Source organism: Erigeron canadensis, chromosome 5, assembly GCF_010389155.1.
Source record: "Erigeron canadensis isolate Cc75 chromosome 5, C_canadensis_v1, whole genome shotgun sequence".
NCBI lineage: Eukaryota > Viridiplantae > Streptophyta > Magnoliopsida > Asterales > Asteraceae > Erigeron > Erigeron canadensis.
In genome coordinates this window covers 41004739-41020667 of record NC_057765.1, presented here as the reverse complement: position 1 = coordinate 41020667, position 15929 = coordinate 41004739, and the positions used below count along the sequence as shown (strand labels likewise).

Here is a 15929-nt window from a genome sequence, read left to right as displayed (position 1 = left end):
ACATGGCACGTGACACTGTTCATAAGGCCCGCCATTAATGATAGGGTAATAATAATTAGTATGTTGAAATGTTCCCATCCATCAAACAAAGTTGACACACGTATAATGAACAGTGCCTTAAGATTATTGGGTAACAAAAATTTGATTTTGGGCCTAAACCTACTATACTTAGATCAAGTCTAAGGTTTGTAAAATATAATACAATAATATAATTTCAGCCGGGTCCGAAAGAAGTGCTTGAAGGCCATTGGCTGAAGAAAGTCGTAGGCTTAAGTTTTTTAAGTTTAAGACTTCAAACTTTAAAGGCTTTTTAGTTTGACAAGGCATGTTATGTACATTGTACATATTATTTTGTCGTTTTGCATATCATGTTCCATACCTAAACTTTGTTATCCGCCTCTCATCCATACATTAGAAAAAAACGAACCCTGGGTTTCTTTCTTTTCCAACACCTCCATACATCAAAAAAATACAGAAAATGGAATCATGGGTTTTTGTAAATCGCCTGTTATCCATACATCAAAAGACAGGAAATTGAATCATGGGTTTCTGTAAATCGCCTCTTATCCATACATCAAAAGAATCCCGTTTTTCGTCTGTTGCAAGTGCCAGATCTCTATAAAATGGTACACACATATTTTACTTGTAAATAACAAACAGATCTAGCAGACAATTTACAATATAGTTATATACATATATATTTCTTGATCTGTTTTTTTTTTTTTTTTTTTTTTTTTTTCTTGCATATAACCAACATATTGATTTTCACAGGATATACGAAGGTGGATTTGTGCGATAACATCTATCTGGCCTCATTCGAATCTAGAGATTTTTAAAAAAGGTACGCACAAGTAATTCTTAAAACTATAATTTACAGATCATGACATCTTGTTTTGTGTTAGATTCACTTATTATTTTGTGGTTGTTCTTTTAAACCTTTGCTGATCTGCAAATATCAAATATACATGTAAAAAGTGGATGATTAGTATTAACTATTAAGCCAACAGTTTGTGTTCACGTTTTTAGTTCTTTAATATATCTTAAAAAAAGGGCATAAAAAGTAAATCCAACAATTTTTGTTACATGATTAAGAGGATCTTTCTGTCACTGCAGAACTGCAACATAACCTTTGCCTCGTTTCAAGTTTTTTTCCCACTTCTTTAATACTCTAATATTCATGGAAGAAAGTTATAGAGTCACGATCCAAACAAACAACTATGTTGTCAATGTACAATGCAATAGCATCTTATTGTGAAATGATCAACACGATAAAATCTATCATTTAAAAGAGAAAATAGTCTACCAAGAGTACTAGAATCCAATTCACCACTTAGTTTCTATCTTTCCCACGCCTTTGCTCAAAATCGTCTTGATTACCTGTCGCAAAAATAAAAAATCTATGGCTCAGATATTATGTAGGGTAATATATAAAGTAGACAAGCTATTTTTCAAACAAGTAAATCGTTTAACATGTACAAAAGTTCAAGTTTGTTGAAGGGAACTAAAGTTTTAAAGTAAACATTAATAAATAGAGGCTAATTTGAAAACAATTATAATAGTACAATCATATTAATATTTCACAATTCTAAATAGTATGTTGCAATTACCAAATTTAAAGTATTCAAAGCCTACAAAGTTTCATATTTAAATCCATAGTAGTTAGACTCTTACGTGTCACGAGTTGACAGTCAACTCACTACAAGAACGAGGCGACTTTTACAATCCGAGTAATGATTTGAGTTACGAGTCAAAAAAGCTGATTTGAGTCGAGTCAAAAAGTACAAGTTGATAACTATGTTTAAATCCCACTGAGGTATTATGGAAACACATACATTTGCATACAGAATCACATAGACTGAAAAAAATAAATGCCAGACATATGTAAAATGAACTTACAGATCCAAATCTACTCTGTGATAGCACGGTAAGCACTAAACCACCATTCAACTTACTTGAACCTACAAACCTAGGGCTGACTCATATACCCCCTAAGTCGAAAATGGCCAATTCTATTATAGCACACAATGAAGAAATGCCATGAACTGATCACATTCCCTCGGGCGGTGTCACACCATTAATGCCCCCAAATCATGTGCTTTTAGTACCCTAGAGGTGAATTTTAGCTGGAATTTTTCAAATCAAGTTCAAGTTCTCTTATCTCAAAACAACTTGTAAACAACTTTTCAAAGATTCTTATCGTACGTACAAGATTTTAAAGCTTTTCAGGTCTTAAAAGACATGACAGTATGACACAATTAAACTAATGATTGGGGCTGTTAATGGGTATGTGTTTGCGGGTCAAAAGACTTTGACCATAACTCGTCCTGATAAGCATTCCCTGTCAGAACTTTCAATCTAAACCCAACACGTGTGACCCGATAAATGGCAGGTTGGTTGGCCAAATGGGTTGGTTTTAGGGAAAGTAGGTTGGCAGGCAAATGCTTTCTAAACATATCAGGTTATTAGCTAACAATAATGCTAATAGAAAGTAGAAATTCATTATAAGTAAAAAAGTAGAGTACATCGTAAACAAAACATTAAAACTACAAACTGTACCAAAGTATCATTAATTCATTAAAGTACATGGCAATTGATAACCAAGAGTAAATTATAGGGGATCAGCTTACAAACTAAGAGTAAACGTGTATAGAGGTTCAACTTTAGGTTATTTTAGGTTATAAGGATATAGGGAATCAGTAGTCGGATATTGGGCCATATGTATATGACTATATTCTGGAATATGGATATTATATGTAATTAAATTAAGATTAAAATATATCAGGTTCTAACAGACCAAAATCTAACCCATAAAAATCCGGTTGGCGGTTTAAATATACCCAACCTAAACCTAAATTTATTCAGACCGGGTATCCAGTTGGGGTCAACTATTGACAACCTTACTGATGATAAAGTTGCACTGAATGAACTGAAGGAATAAAAATCAAAGTTCTGACATTTAAATACAGTAGAATGGAACCTGTACCTTAGCAAGTGTTTAAACAGTAAATCCAACGATCACCAGTCTCTCAACAAGATCTACACTCAGCAATACATCTAAGTTTAAAATCTTAATAGTTTCCCAATTTCTCTAATATTTATATTTCTTAAGATTCAAAGTCCAAAGTTTTCATCTCCAATACCGGCATCAGAATTTCATGACAACATATTTTGATCCTATTTATATGTCTTTGTTATTAGTTATGTGATACTTGTTTCTATTGTATTGCTTCTACATGTACATATGCATGGAGTTTTAATACAACAATTTGTTTGGTGTTGTAGTTTATATATAAGTAAATCCTGTGTATATCCCAAAATCTATTCACCTTCTTTCCACCCTTGATGCGTAATGATTTAATTTTAAAGTTATGATTTTAAAGTATTAACAAAATGGTTAATAGTTGACTGAAAGAAATGAGTAAGACTGGTACTAAGGATCAAAACTACTTACAAATTGTTACTCAAATTAACGTAGTATAAATGAGTTTGATTTAAGATATACCTCATTCGTGAAAAGATTTGAACTCTAGCAGAAAAACCTTTCATACCCAGTGTTTATTACTATTATGTGTTCTCCCTCTATTTATTCTCCTAGAGTTTGTAGTGTTGTTTTGTTTTATAGTGAATGAATGAACGTATGAGACATATCTGTAGCCAAGATTTTACCAATACCTTCGAAGTTAATGGGGTTTCGGTTAGTGGATTTTGACCTCACGCTTCCTAATCTATCAGTCAAGTTAATTAACCTTTATCCATATCGGCAAATAGATATCTGTTTCTTTTAAAATGTCATTCGCACCAAAATTATTACTAGCAAATAGCAATATATTTTTTAAAACTAAGGGATATTTATATACTCAGTCATAGATTTCTATGTTATCTTAGTAACATATGTACATATCTATATGTATTTTTAGTTTGTTGCATACACACACACACACATATATATATTTTAAAAAAGAGTAAAAGTCTAAAGTTTTTGAGTTATTAACTCACCTGTTTGCAGCTTTTTTCAACCTTTCCACAAGGCAAGGAACATCTACAATGGTTTCTGAAAGTTTATCTGCATCTCGAGTGTTGTTGGTTGCGTAATATTGATGCAATCGACTGCAAAGTTAATAAACATAATAGTATAAATTATATGCTAATTCTGTACTTAATTTGTGAGGAAAAATTAATAAAAGCTTACTTTAGTTTGCTGAGTGTATTCAACTGCAAAGCATGAATTGGGTATTTCCCCCAAAGTTTCTCTAAATCATCACCATTTGTATCCCATTTAGGTAGGAGAATATCTAGGATCATCCTCATAGTGTAATCTGTGGCGAACTTCTCGATTTCTTCTAAAAGCTCAAGTGCGAAACTGGTATCCATTGGTTCCTTTTCTGCTATGGCAGAAAATAGCTGATCCAACAAAACTACAATTAGTTTGAGCAAGAATTATCTTTTGCCTTTGTAGTCGTAGTCTCATTTCGATAAATTTTTCTATAGGTTAGCATCTTTATTCTACAGCTCAGCCTAAGTCTATGAGTTTTTCCCATAGGTTTTTATGTGAAAACCGGTTTCCATAGAGGTTTTTATTCAATTTTTTTTTTTGTAGTAGTTACGTTTTCTTTTGATTTGTAGCAGGGGGTTTCCATGGGATTTGTTAAGTTTCGGTATTTAACTTAAATGTACTTTTTTCCCAAGATACTGTTGGTATTTTAAAGTCAACAAATATGATACGTGCGATATGAATTCTAATAAAAGACACAGATGGGGAAGAGACAAGTGAATATCAAAATAAAAAGTATAGGTCTATATCTAACTAAAAATGATAGCTAATAAGAACTTAATGACCAAATGAGGAATAATTATATTGGTGTCTAAATCTAAGGTTACTTTTTTTTTTGTTTGGTCATGTAGGTAATTTTCCCATGAATGCATGCAAGTTGGGGTATGTTTTAGATACCATCAGCACAAAGTCATCATCAGGTAGTTCTTGTACGCTGAGTTTCTTGAGGAGATCCACAATTTCCCTGTTTTAAAATTTTAGTCAACAATTTTAGACAAGTTTAAAGCAGGAACTACACAGAATGTTATATATATATATATATATGTACCCTATGAGCTGTCGCTTCCCACAGTAGAAAATCACATTCTTAAAACCTTCATAGTAATCACTCTCATCGAATCTTCGGAGATGGTTTAAGTACCTCTTCAGTAAAGGTAGTTTATCATCGGTGTATATAAACCTCTGGTAAAAATGAAAAGATATAAGAAAGTTTTAAGATAAGCTAAATGACACGAATCTTGTAATAATTCCTAAACAGTTGATTCATAGAAACACTTACCGTCATTCTGATAGCAGTCCGTGCTTGCATCTGCTGCCCTAATCTTTCACAGACTATTACAGCTTCACTTTCATAACCTCCCATGATGAGAACCATAGCGTACTGATTGTGTACTTCAATGTCATCGACTGTCTCATAAACTTTACGTGCTTTGTTTATGCTGCCAACTCTTGAATAACCTTTCAGTAACTCAGTATTAACTTCCACATCTGGTTTAATGCCACTTTTTTGCATTAGATCTACAACCTACAAAAGAATACTCACTGTCAAAATCATTGATCATTTGTTTTTTCATTTAACTAAAACTGGTAGGTTTAAAAGCCCGCAATGCGGTCAGTTATTCTGTTTCTGTCTAAGACAAGATCAGCAAACTGTGATATGGGGCTTAAAAAGTTCCAAGACAAAAATCTGCTTAGGACCCAATGGCTGCATGAGGCCCCAAAAAATTGACTATTATGTAAAGTTTGAAAAGAGAAACAAAAACATTCAAATAGGTAAGAGCTAGGATTTAAACCATGACCCTAACCTATAAAAACCAAACACCATACCACTTGATCTACAAAGCCTTTTGTTTCTTATTTCATACTTCAAATATATAGTAAATTTGGTATGTTATTGTTCATCATTTCAATCCTGGTGATATCATATATAATTTGCCTTACCCTTTGGATGTCTGCATCATCGAGGCATCTACGTAAAGCCTGACTTACAAGCCTTGGACCCTCGTTTGGTTTAAGTGACTTTTTAAGCTTTTTCTCTAATAATTCATCAGCAGGTTTTTTCTGGTTACTTGTAGGCTTAATGCTTAGCCACCTACGCTGTCCCAGACCATGTTTGTATATCTGAAATGTGCAAGTTGAGAATTAATGATATCACCATATAACATAAAAAAGATATACCAAAAGGTGCAAGTAAACCAAACCACACACAATACCCTATCCATGTAAATATATATATCATGTATACATATTATATATATATATGTAATATCTTGTATCAAAAGATGCACCTCTGATTTCATATCAGCATCCTTAATTGCTTGCGTTTTGATACATGCAGTATTTAGTGATGCGGAGTGCAAGCTATGAATTATTTCCTGGTTGACTCTTGAGCGGATATGAGAACCAGATACCGAGTTGCTACTCTCAAACTTCCTGACAGCAGCTGATAATGCAAAACAGATATTAGGTTTGAATTATCACTGGTACTACTTTATTTTATGCCGGAAAAGATTTATGCTGACAGAGTTGGTTGACAAGGTCAATAAAAAAAAAGAATTCTGGATTGGCAAATTATATGTTTATCTTATGCTGGCAGACTGTAGTTGGGCATTTAAATCCCCAAACTGTTACTAAGGAGATTGAAAACTTCTTAAAAAAATTAATGTGGTGTGGGGAAGTGTCCAAAAGAAAGACTAAGGTTGCATGGAAGGATTTCTGTAAACCAAAGGAGTATGGGTTAAAGTCTCTGTCTGCTTGGAATGATATGTTAGTAACTAAGCACTTACGGAACATCTGTACACCGGAAAAATCTTTTTGGGTAAGGTTTATTTACAGTATGAGGCTAAAGACTAAATCAATGACTGAATGCGGGTGGTTAATTCAAATGGCAAGGCTGCTGGAGCTGGAAAGGCATTCTAAAAGGGAGAAACATAGCAAGGTGGTAATATGGTATGTCGAAATCAGTTTGGAATGATATATGGTGTATTAGCCGTAAAAAGAAGACTCAACGCTCAGGATAATAATATATTTGTATTCCGTGAAAGATGAAATAGAAATAGGTTTTGGAAGAAAACACACAAACGATTTAGATTATACCTGCATCTGTCAAAATAGGTCCAGTTTTGGGTAATGCTGCAAGTCCTTGTGTACAACCAGGTATGCCAGACCATACTTTAGGAACTTTTTGTGAATTCCCCAAAATCCTTGGCAGAACCTATTATACAATATTAATCCACAATAATTATTTTGCAAGAAGAGGTTTATTTAAACTAGGTTTTAATACCGGTGCATGATCCACGGTTTGATGTGAAACATTGTTAAACTCAAATTATTTCGCTGAAATCGGCAATGTTTTAGAGTTATATAACTAATATTTTTGTTTATTATCATAAATATCAGAATCTAAAATCAACAATTATACAATTTTTTCCTACTTTTTGATGATGATAGATTAATAAGAACATATATTTTTCTATAAATAAATCTTTACTATATTTGATCTGAAGATGGAAAGCTTATTGTATTTAACTGAAATGGATCAAGTTATATATATACATATATATAATATATATACATATATATATGTTATATATAATTGAATTGAATGTGTGTAATTGAATTGTATATATATATAAATATATATCGAGAGAGAGAGAGATCGCCGCGTACCTGTCTTATCATTTTTGGGAAGAATTATTCAGGTGATTAATGTCGGAGTTGGAAAGCGGTTGCTGTAGAAATATCTTTTATTATTAGGGAAAGATGGAATGTATGTGGAAGAAGGATGCGTAATTATAGTGTATATACGGAAATTATTATTACCAATATTATTAAAATATAACAGAGCACAAAAATCTTTTGTGAGTTAATTACTGGAACACGTGTTTTCCTAATTATTTAATTAGAAAACCATCAATTTTTAAGTTGCGCGCAATTACATTTAATCGATTGGAAAAAAATTGGGTGTAAAAGTTTTATGTGATTTAATTATCCAATTTGACACGGCCATTTCTATTTTTTCTAAATATATAACAATAGTTGGAAGGATTCTTTATTTTTATAACATATTAAGTGTTTATAATTATATATTAGGGACCTGTTAATAAATTCTGTTAAGGAACTTGTTAAAAAGTACGATAAGGGACCTGATAATGTTTTCTATCGTGTCTTACCGTGTTCTGAACGTGTTTTTGACTCGTCTTTAACATGTCTTAAGTCACATGTCCAAATATATACAACTTGTCGTATCGTGTTTTAATAGGTACGGACCTGTTAAGACACAGATAATATTCGTGTCTTAACAGGTCCGACACGAAACACGCTAAGACTAAACAACGAAAAACGAAAAAACCAGGTCGTGTCGTGTCATGCTAACAGGGTCTGTGTCAGAAATTGTGAGCTCTAATTGGAAGAGTTAGTTTGGCTTTCATATGTCATACACACGATAGGGTTAAACACGAACACGACACGATAGCTAATCGTGTCAGTTTTTTGACACACGAACACAACACGATTTTTAACAGGTTACACGATAAGGGACCTGTTCAGAGTCCTATTAAGGGACTTGTTAAAAGGTACGATAAGGGACCTGCTAACGTTTTCTATCGTGTCTTTAACTCGTCTTTAACGTTTCTTAAGTCTTAACATGTCCAAATATATACTACTTGTCTTATCGTGTTTTAGTAGGTCCAGACCTGTTAAGACACATATAATATTCGTATCTCACACATGTGTAACTTACACATGATTTTCCGGCGGGCCCGTCGCCGGAAAATCATGGTGGTGGTCGGAGATGATGATGGTGGTATGTAAATTACAAAAAAGACGAGTCCCAAGTGTCCCTAAAATAAAACAGTCCCTAAAATAACTTTTCCCTATATATATATATATATTGGCAATCAAATGAGAACAAACTTAAAATGAGAACACTTAAAAACTACATTTTGATGCATTAAAAGTCCATAAAACTGACATAGTGCATAACTAATTATCATTATTTAAGTGTTTAACAACACATGGAACCGTCAAAATCGAAAAAAATCACGTTTTTTGTTGGATGCATCATTTTGATAATATGTTGGAACCGTCAAAATAAAAAAACGTGATTTTTTTGATTTTGAAGGATCAATGTGTTGTTAAACACTTAAATAATGATAATTTGTTATGCACTATGTTAGTTTTATATATATATGGCTGGGTTATTTGTAGTACATGTACTTTTTATAGTACATGTGTAACATGTGTAACTTAACTTACACACTTCTTTTTCCTTCTTCCTTCCATCTCCGACCACGACCACCACCATGATCATCTCCGACCACCACCATGATCCTCCGGCGACGGCGACCATTTTCGGCGAGAGTTACACATGTGTAACTACAACTTACACATGTGTAAGTTCACATTCCGGCGAGAATCAGGTTCGTTTTCGGGTGGATACGGTACTGGCCAGAGGCCCTCATCCGTTCTAAACTTAATCGTCAAGGGACGCATATGGGAATCGTATGGATTTGATGGGCGGCGATCCAAGAGATAGTGGCGGTGTGCTACGGTACGGGCTCCGCCCTTGCTGCCGGCGCCATCGTTGGGTGGTCGGAGATGATGGTGGCTGGTGGTGGTTGTCTCGCGAAGGAAAAAACCTAGAAATTTTAAACGCTAAAATGCTAAAAAAAGTTGTACTTACATGTGTAAGTTAGTTACACATGTGTAAGTCTCGCCGGAGATGGTCGCCGTCGCCGGAGGATCATGGTGGGGTCGGAGATGATCATGGTGGTGGTGGTGGTGGTCGGAGATGGAAGGAATAAGGAAGAAGTAGTAGGAAATACCTTGTACTTTTTGTACTTTTTCAAACCCCTGTACTAAAAATAACTTTCCTCTCTTTCTCTCTCTCTCTATATATATATATATATGGTGGGTTATTTATAGTACAAACATTTTAAAAAGTACAAAAAGTACATGTGTAAGTTAACTTACACATGTTTGTTCTTTCCATCTCCGACCACCACCACCACCACCATCATCTCCGACCACCACCATGATCCTCCGGCGACGGCGGCCATCTTCGGCGAGACTTACACATGTGTAAGTACAACTTACACATGTGCAAGTTAACTTTCCGGCGAGAATAAGGTTCGTTTTCGGGTGGATACGGTACGGGCCAGAGGCCCTCATCCGTTCTAAGCTGACCGTCAAGGGACGCATATGGGAATCGTATGGATTTGATGGGCGGCGATACAAGAGATGGTGACGGTTTGCTACTGTACGGGCGAAACCCTTGATGCTGGCATCGTGGTTGGGGTGGTCAGAGATGATGGTTGCTGGTGGTGGTTGTCTCCTGAAGGAAAAAACCTAGAAATTTTAAACCCTAAAATGCTAAAAAAGTTGTACTTACACATGTGTAAGTTTCGCCGGAGATGGTCACCGTCGCCGGAGGATCATGGTGGTGGTCGGAGATGATCATGGTGGTGGTGGTGATGGTCGGAGATGGAAGGAAGAAGGAAGAAGGAGGAAATACCTTGTACTTTTTGTACTTTTTCAAACCCTTGTACTAAAAATAACTTTCCTCTCTCTCTATATATATATATCTACCTGGATTACAAGATGAGTTTTTGAACTGTAACATGGTAAAAAAAAGCCACCTCAGCCTAAATAATGACTTACTGTTAAAAGTATGGGTTTTTCAGTATCACATCAGCCCCCAACAAACATTAACCCTACTGCAAACACACACACTCTCACACCCGCCTTTTTGTTACAAAGCACCGGCGGCCTCCCCCCTTCTCTCACCGGAAAAACACATACACATCCAGATTCGCGACCTCGACCATCACTGCCAACGATCCCACCACAACCACCTAAGCAAACGGCAGTCCCTCTTTTGTGTGGGTTGTTATTTGGTGAGTCTCTTCTTTTTCTTTTTTCTTTTTCATTGTCTTTGTAGCTAATTTACTGAATGTCATGATGTAGTGGTGATGATCTTGATTCTTGAAGAAAAAAGATGATGGTATAAAGGTAAAAAAGAAATTTCCTAGTTTCTAGGTCATGACAAAGATGATGGTGTCCGTCGAAGTGGTGTATCTTTTCCATTTTTTCTAACTTTTTATAGTTTTTATATTTTTTGGTTTGGTTTTTGTCTAATATTTTTGGGTTTGTTTTAGTTTAATTGGTTTTTATGATATACTTGAGATTCTTCGATGTGAATGATTATATTGTTATAATTTTGTTGGGGATTTGTGATTTTTCTATTTTAGATTCTTTGTTAATTTTAATAAGTAACAAGGATTTATTTTAGTAATAAAAGGGAACTATGAAAAGAGTTTCCAAGATTTTAATTTGTGCCTACAGTGATAGATTGCTTAGGCCGAGTTCAGTTAGCAGCTCATGTTTCTTACGCCTTCTTTTGTACAGCAACTAGATGGAATGGAAATTGTTATGAAAATATGTGTATGAAATTTTGGATGATGCTACTGATGTTGACAAGTTGGTACTTGATCTTCCTTTCTTGCTCGAAGTAATTAAATTGTTGTTGTTGTAGTCTATATTATGCACTGATATTGAAAAAACCGAGCTCCCCCCCCCCCCCCCCCCCCCCCCCCTCCTTTCTGGTTAAAAGAGCTTCAAAAATAGTGATTTTTTAATGTGGAAATTACCTATATAATAATGGGTAGTTTCTGTTACTTGTGAATATAGGGGTTTTGGTGAGTATGAAGAAATAGAAGTGGTCTGGGCAAGTAAAGTTGTATGTTTACAAATCTCGAAACCTGTATGGTGTGAAATAAATCTACCTCAAGACTTTGGAACTTACCGCTATTATAAATTTCTGTCCTTGGTCGGTTGATGCTACTAAGAGGAACATCAACTTTGTTAACAAAGATGCTTACTCCTACTCTTACAAGTTCATTTTTTGGTTGCTTTTCACCCTTTCTCGTATAAAAAAGCTTTCAAGTATATAATTGTTTGTTTATCGTGTATGCAATAAAGTTAATTCGTGGGAATCATTAATGTGAAATTGATGATGGGTCAGTTATCCATTTTGTGAGAAAGTGGATTTAATTGTAGATTGTACTAATCAAAAAAAGGATGTTTTCTAACCATAGAAATTTTTACGGCAAAATGAACGAGATTTTTGAATGTGTGTTTTTGCCAAGTGATTATTGTGATTTAGACGATTAACATTGATAACCAGTCATTTAAAGTTGGAGATGCATAAATGTTTACATTTAAACGCTGTTTGGTTCTGGAGGTGATCAAAATGTGGGTTGGCCTGAGAAATCCAATGAAATGGTCGGCAAAAAGTCTGGAACCATTATAACATGTTAAACCCCGGTCCGGTCTATGATCCCTGATATTTAGAAAAGTTGGTCCTTGGGTCAGGCACGGTCTGAAGGTATGCAAGAATAGTTCGTAAATTAGCCTAATCGTCGGGTTTTCTTGGATGGTTCTGTTTTATTGCATGTACCTCTATTTTGTCTTGATCATATGCATTTAGGCATTTATTCCATCTTATGCTTGAGCTTTATTTCTGTCTCATACTTTTTTTTTTTGAACAGCAGAATTTCTGTCTCATACTTAATAATGCTATTTGCAATACAGGTGTTGTTTTGTTCCTAATTGTAGTTTGTTCTATAAGCAACTTGATTGACTAAATTAGCCTAATTTTAGGTTGTCGTTGATCATTGATCCAAGTTGAAGCTCCTTATAGGCGTGGTATATGTATATCTTATGTGATGATGTTTTATAAGCAGCCACATGATTCTAAAATGATCTTTATTTTTGTTGTGTTGACATGGGACATTTAAAACTTGTCCAGGTTCGTCTTTGTAGGGATGCTGTCAACCGAAGGATAAGCTTTGCAACCACTGGGACATCGGCTGAGGTGTAGGCACTACTCATGGTCTAATATAGGGGTGACTGCATCAAATGGTAACTAACTCTAGACACTTTTCTCTTTCAGTTTCAACTCTTTTTGGGACAAAAAAAACCATCTGGGTTTCAAAGTTTATCATTAAAAGTAAAAACGAAACCAAGTTGGTCAAAAGTTAATGACATAAAAAGTTAGTGACATATATCAGTTGCCATTTTTGATGGATTTCCTTGGTCATATTACTTTCATACTTTGAATCAAGATTTTTGAGAATTGGTTACCAATCATAACTTTTTTTATATAAAATATCGATGGGTTTTTCTCGCAATCTGCCCAAAAAACTCGCTGTTTCAATAAGTTGGGAATTAGATCAAAGTTGGTTACGATCTTATGCACTTACCCCTAGATTGTGATATTGATTTGCAGTTTGTTTTGGTTTGTTTCATATATATTTTATTTTAATGAATTTTAGATTGTTGTACCAAAGTGCAGATTTTGACTATGTTGGTTGATGATCATGTAAAGAATGAAGATGGATAATAGTAAAGCGTAAAGGTACTTCAAAACTATTTTATCTTAGTAAGTTTTCTCTAAGATAAAACTTTTTAGCTGTTCTCAAGAGTTGAGTATTATATTGGCTGTTCTCTTTTGTATTGTGATGAAAGGTGTTCAGTGAAATGTCTTTGACTAAATGGAGTTTCATGGTATGCTTTATGGTATTGTTCATGTTACACTTTTGTGTCCAGATATCATAGACTTTGCTGTTCTTTTCAAGTTTATACAATGACCTTGGGAAAGTTGAAGAAGCTGTTGGTATTGAAGTAAAACAGTAGCCACACATGTTTCTTTGAATTTTTTACCCTAATCTCTTTTCCGTGTCTTTGTTAAGCTGTTGGTATTGAAGTGAATGTTTATCTGACCCAACAACATGTTTTCCCCGTTTAGTGTCCCATTCTACCTGAGTACATCTTCCAAACATCAACTAACTAGGTATTCAAGTCGTGTAACGGGTTAACATGGATGTCAAAGCAAGCAACCCATTATAGATGCGCATACCCATTTTAACGTGTTGTGTGGGAGAAAGATATAACTCCAGGTCCAAAAACTTTCTGGGTTTATGACAATGAGGGGACGGTGAGTGTGTGAGTTTAAATTTTAATACCACCTGAACAATAAGTTATGCTTATTGTTTCATCTACAAAATTCATATAAAGTAGTTTTCTTTGAACAGTCATAGATATTCATATGAAGATTACAAATATCATGCCTTGAATTTTATCCAACGGTCAAGATGTTTCCAAGTTGAGGGGATCCCCTTCCGACTATTTGCATTGACCTTCAGTTTGACAACTACAAGATGTATGACAAAACGATGTGATGTTCTCATTATTGGGTGATCTTTTCTTAACAATGGGTTGATAAGGACCCGAGCTTAGCTATAGCTTTTTTTTGAAGTTTTCAACCTGGATGACACATTATTAACTGTAGTATACCTTTCTAGGCTGGGTTTGAGCTTCAATCAAGCTGCTGCAACTTTGGGCTTTGTGTTTCATGCTTGAGGAGAGTTCACTGTAAGGCTAAGAAGTGAGTAATTCAAAGAACTGTTATACAACTTGATGATGTCATAATAATATGCTTTATATAACTTGTTCTCACCAAAGCCATGTTTGCTATAGGATATCTGAGGAAAAGTATGTCAAGGCCATCAACGAGGAGATCTTCAAAGTTGTCCATCCCTAGGAAGAACTTGACATTGATGTGCTCGTCCACAGAGAGACAGGTATATTTATATTAAGTTTCAATATATTATGCTTCCCTACCATTTGGCCAAGAAAGATGTCTAGAATTCATCTAATGTTTCAGAGACAGCCTGGTCAAGTACTTTGGGAACAATTATCTTCTTTTCCCTTCACCGCCATGGCGTCTATGGACGGGTGCAGTCATATGGATCTCGTTTTGTCAAGCCACCAATTATCTATGGTGATGTCAGCCAACCTAAAACTGTGACCGGCTTCTCGTCCTCCATGGCTCAGGAAATGACCAAGCGCCCAATGAGAATTATGAAGAAAGATATTAGTAGTCAGTTGGTTTATACTCTATACAAGTGAATGTTTTGAAACAATTCTATGATCACTCTTCTGCATCTCAATAAGGAGCCTCTAATATTATACGCATGGTATTCATTATAGTGGGCCGTGCAATGGCTATATATTCATTATAGTGGGCCGTGCAATGGCTACGTATATATATATATAACATCAATTCAACTAAAGATTCTCCCTTAATTTCTGTTGTAATTGTGGTGTATTTCGGGGCGAATGATGAAAATAAATAATCACACTATTTGTTTAACCATGATTGTTCATGAGATTGTGTTTCTCTCATATGCATCTTTAGGTTGTTCATGTAATAGTCACTTCCACTTTGGTGCTCTTTATTTTAAGTGTATGTTGGACCAGTTTTGGTACTAATTTAAAATTCAAAATCCAGGATTTTTAACACATCTTTTCCGAGCAGCTCTTAAAAGTTGGGTATCGCCACTATCGCCTGGCCCCGCTCATTGTTTATTTCAGCAATCGATTCATATGGTGTGACAGCCGTTATCACATTGTAGCGTATTTGTGCTGTGTATTTTTTTTCAATTCGCAAGATGATCAGAATTCAGGGCACATATTAACCTTTTTTTTTTTTTTGGTATTTTACTGTTTCGAGGATTAATCAAGATACTTCAAGTTCATCAAAAAGCTCAAACTCATGAATCTTTTTTGGGTAAATTATACCCAGTGAATATTAATCAAGTTTAACTTCAAACCAAAGTCCCCATGTTTTTTAGATCACAAGTTCTATTCGCCCTGATGACCATCTCTCTGGCTCCAGATTATCAAAGGTCACGACGACAGTGTATGTGTGAGTGTATATGGCCGTATAGGTGACGTGTGGCATATGTATTTTGTTCAGACTCATTTGATAATTTCTCACCACCGGATTTCGATACAAAGGTTAGTTATGGAACCA

General features: G+C 34.8%; 1 long non-coding RNA gene across 13 annotated transcripts; it reads left to right on the top strand.

Moving 5' to 3' along the window:
* Positions 1-392: 392 nt before the first annotated feature.
* LOC122599002 lies at positions 393-15266 on the top strand. 13 transcript variants are annotated; one of them, XR_006323829.1, is made up of 11 exons: positions 393-626; positions 772-841; positions 4903-4971; positions 6390-7207; positions 10735-10947; positions 11018-11062; positions 12861-12973; positions 13407-13469; positions 14416-14498; positions 14591-14694; positions 14778-15266. It is a non-coding gene; the product is annotated as an uncharacterized LOC122599002 (long non-coding RNA). The 13 variants fall into 13 exon arrangements; XR_006323830.1 differs by lacking the exon at positions 11018-11062; XR_006323834.1 differs by lacking the exons at positions 10735-10947; positions 11018-11062 and having other exon boundaries at positions 395-626; positions 6390-6869; positions 6944-7207.
* Positions 15267-15929: the final 663 nt, after the last annotated feature.